Raw genomic sequence first — 4,456 nt, 5'->3', positions numbered from 1 at the left:
CCCCCAATCCTGTCCAGCATCCCCCAGTCCTGTCCAGCATCCCCCAATCCTGTCCAGCATCCCCTAAATCTGTCCAGCATCCCCCAATCCTGTCCAGCATCCCCCAATCCTGTCCAGCATCCCAAACCTGTCCAGCATCCCTCAAATCTGTCCACCATCCCCCAAATCTGTCCAGCATCCCCCAGTCCTGTCCAGCATCCCCCAACCCTGTCCAGCATCCCCCAAATCTGTCCAGCATCCCCCAGTCCTGTCCACCATCCCCCAGCTCTGTTCAGCATCCCCCCATCCTGTCCAGCACTCCCCAATCCTGTCCAGCATCCCCCAATCCTATCCAGCATCCCCTAAATCTGTCCAGCATCCCCAAACCCTGCCCAGCATCCCCCAATCCTGTCCAGCATCCCCAGCCAGCAAACAGGTCAAAAGCTCTCCACCGAAACGAAACAAAAGCAGCCAAACACTCGAACCTTTACCTTTTTTAATCAAAAACATACTCTGTTACAGAATTTCAGGAAAGTTTAACTACAGTATATTATCCACAAACTAGGCCTAATGAAAAAACATACAGTGAAGCTACAAAGGAACTACTGGGAATTCTGTTGACCGCTTATCAAAAGGCAATGAAAGGAAGAAACTCTTTTAACCAGGCTCTCATGCTCGGAAAAAAACAACCAAAAACCCTCTCTCCCGGTTTAGTTTTGGGCCGTGGGGACACCCTGCAGCCGAACCACAGCCCTGCAGCGCCAGGAGGACGCAGGAGGCGGTGCAGGAGCGAGAGAAAAGCGCTGTCCGGGCTGGGCGAGCTTTGTGCCAGCCCTGCAAACCCGCCGGGGGCGAGTCGCTCACGGGGCGCGGCAGCGGCAGCAGCAGCAGCAGCCAAGAGCGCCGGGAGCTCCGGGAGCTCTGGGAAGGGGTTTGCCAGCGGCGGATCTGCTTCCACAGGGCTCTGAGAGGCAGAGCCAGCTCCCGGGGAGCCTCGGGATCAGCCCTCTGAGCCGGCACAGTCACACCCCGGGGGGATTCACGGGAACATTTGCGGGAGCGCCGTCCGGAGGAGCGCGATGGCACCACGGGAGGAGGTGCTCGGCTCCCGCGTGATGCTGGAGAAGTGCTTTGAACTAGTGGGTTTAATTTCCCTGCCCGGGACCCAAGTGCCAACGAGCTGCACGGGGGGACAGAAGTAACCAGGTAACCAGCTGAAGTGCTGATGAGTGACCCACGGGGATAGAAGTAACCAGCTGAGTGCTGATGAATGACCCACGGGGATAAGAAGTAACCAGCTGATGAATGACCCACGGGGATAGAAGTAACCAGCTGAAGTGCTGATGAATGACCCACGGGGGTAGAAGTAACCAGCTGATGAGTGACCCATGGGGATAAAAGTAACCAGCTGAGTGCTGATGAATAACCCACGGGGATAGAAGTAACCAGCCAATGAATAACCCACAGGGATAGAAGTAACCAGCTGATGAATGACCCACGTGCCTACGACAGGCAGCTTGCAACAACTCGGTCCCAAGAACAAAAAAAACCCCTGCCACCAGCCCAAAAGGAACACTCCTGTGACCAGCAGGTGCCTCTCAAAAAAATCGCACCCTATCAGAATTCAGGGCTTTGAAACCACTCCGGTGGGAAGGTTTCCTCTCCTGCACCTCTCGAGGTGTTAACTCTGAATGCCCTCACTCTGCAAACCAACAATAACTGGGATAAAACCACCTAAACCCTCTGGTGCTAATCCCAGCCCCACGGTCCGCCAGGCGAAGTTACAAAGTGTTCTTCTGAGTTTTAATTGCTTCACCCAGGGAACTGAGCGGGGCAGATGCGGGAACAGGAGGTCGGGAGATGGAGAAACACTCGCTGGGCTGGCTGGATTTGAGAGACTCGGAGCTGGGGGAGGCACAACCCTGGCACAGCCCCCGAGGTCCCTGCCCGCAGCGCACACGGGGATCATCGCGGCTGTCAGGGAGCTCTGCAGCTCTTCTTCCCCTCCCAGGCACAAAAATGACAGGCTGTCAAAGGGTTTCCAACCCATTGTGCGCTGCCTTTCATGCCTTGTCACGAGAGCACAAAAGCTAAAGGCGCATTAAAGACTTGAGGATGAGATTTATCTCATTGTGCCTTTAGAACAGCTGCGACCGCACCTCTTTGGGAACAATGCCTCTCACACAACATGCAGATTTCTCCTGATGGGCAGCCTGTGGTTTCTGGGTTCAGGTGCTGCTCCACTCTGAACATTCTGGGCCATCTGTGGCCACCCTCGTAGGCGGAGACCCACGAAAAGACTGGCCCCAGCAGCCGGATTTTTTCAGGATGCGACAAAGGCAAGAACTGATCTTCCGCTGCCAAACCCGAGTTTGGCACCACCAAAAACTGGCACAGAGGGTCCTCTGTGAGCAGCCACGCACACAGACCAACCACCCACTGTGATGGACATCCTGCAGAGCTACACAGGGGACAGGGACTCCCCTGGAGCCTGCAACAAGCAGCTCTTCAGCCAGAGCATCAGGCACTTCCCAAACGCCCAGGCACAGATTCCCAGGGGGAATCCGGCATTCCTTTTCTTCCCCCAGATCCAAGTTCTGCGCTGTGAGCTGCTGGTTAACGAGCTCCTCCGAGGACATGGTGAAAGGTGTCCCTCAGGGACGTGGGGTTTGGCGAAACGGGGCCGTGGGGAAGGAGAGGAGGCTGGAAAAGGTTCTGAACCGAAGGCCTCGAGAGAAGCAAACGCTGCTTCCTCCAGGGATCGAGGTGTTGCCACGTAAGAGGAACGACAAAGTGATGTCATCAGAAGTCAACAGCCCATGAAAACACAGAGAAACCGACCCGTTTGTGGCCATCACTCCAAAGCCATCCGCCTTCTGTGCTTCCACATCTAAGAGAGAACACTGACTCCTGGCTTCCCTCACGGGAATTCCAGCACGTGGGAAAAGCCACAGCCCTCCACAGATCCCTGCAACCACGCCAGAGACTTGGCACAAAGCTTCTGAACAGCCTCTCCCCGGGGTTTGTCCCTCTGTTAACGTGCTCCGGGTGGAGCCCCTGTCCTTCCGTGCCTGCCAAACTGAGCTCCAGCTCCCAGGGGAAGGAATTCCTGCTGCCTCCTCCTGCCCTATAAAATAGCCAAGGAGAGATATCATCCTCGGGAGGTGCTTTTACTGAGTGAAAGCAGAGAAAAGCTGGGCTTGTTTCCTGGCAGGTCTGAACCCACACGAGTTCCTGCCACTGTTGGCTGCTGCTGGGCCTGCAGAGGGGAAGGGATCCGTGGCCTCAAGGTGCAGAACTGCGTAATAGAAGCAAACTAAATTTATAAAAGGGTTTTTCCATCCTTTTATTTATGCTATTAAGCTAGAGAGAGAAAGCATACATATTGTATCTGTCGTGTGTACAGCCGATACTTTTTTTTGCCACGTTGTTTTTCTTTTTCCCCCCCGCTATAAATTTCTCTACACGAGGTCATTGCCAGGTTGATACGGGTCACCGTGATGGCATTTTAAAAAGGGCTTTTTAAAACAACCGAGGGGCATAAAAACAGGTTTGCAAACAGGTACAAAAGAAAAACCCCTGGGTCCCGGGTGTCGTACACGGTGGTGGCGAGTAAAAAGAGTCATGCTGATTAATCCTGGGACACCTGGAGCGGTTCTGCTCGAGCACAAAATATCAGAGAAGTCAGTAGTAACCATGAAAATACGCTCCTGCTACCTGGGTGCACCCCAACCCATTGCCAGCACTGAAAGCATCCGTCCATCTCCTTTAGTGTTTTAAAAAAAAAAAACCCTCACGTGGCTGCATAAATTAAAAAAAAATTAAAATCTAAGGTGTCTTTTTTTTCTTTTCCCCCCCCCCCCGAAAAAAAAAACTAATGGAGTTTTTAACCCACGATGTTATGTCTCATCCCCTCGCTTTTTTTTTTTTTTTTTTGGCAGCTTCTAGGCTTTAACCTGGAAAAAAAAATCACCGACAAAAAGTAAAGAAGTCTCCTGGCTAAACTACCATCCCCTAAACAGAACGTCGCAAATCAGCTGGGATTTTTAAAGGCCCTACACAAGGTAAATGTTCGTAACTATTAGAAGGAAATTTTCAGATATAAATATATATATATAATATATATTCTGCGTACAAAAGGCTTCCCGCGTGAAGTTTCATCACCGAGACGCCGTAAATAGAGAAGGGAAAAAAGGTTTCAAAGGGAACGGAGGGGACAAACCCAAACACTGCGAAGCCTCCCGAGGGCGCTCAACCTCCCACCTCTTAAAAGCCCCGCAATCACGACAACTTTTTAAAGTTCTGAGAGAAAACAACCGAAAAACCCCCAAATTCCGCGCGCGGTTTTTCCTGCTGAGAGCAAGGCGGCAAACGCGTTTTTTTTAAAACCTGGTTTGTTTTTTTTTGTTTTGTTTTGTTTCGGGAAAGGTTAAGCAGAAACAGAAGTTAAAATATTATCTCCGGGTTATGGACAGAA

This window comes from Neopelma chrysocephalum, unplaced genomic scaffold (genome assembly GCF_003984885.1).
Source record: "Neopelma chrysocephalum unplaced genomic scaffold, ASM398488v2 Primary Assembly neopelma1_97116, whole genome shotgun sequence".
Classification (NCBI taxonomy): domain Eukaryota; kingdom Metazoa; phylum Chordata; class Aves; order Passeriformes; family Pipridae; genus Neopelma; species Neopelma chrysocephalum.
Note: the sequence above shows the minus strand (reverse complement) of the source record.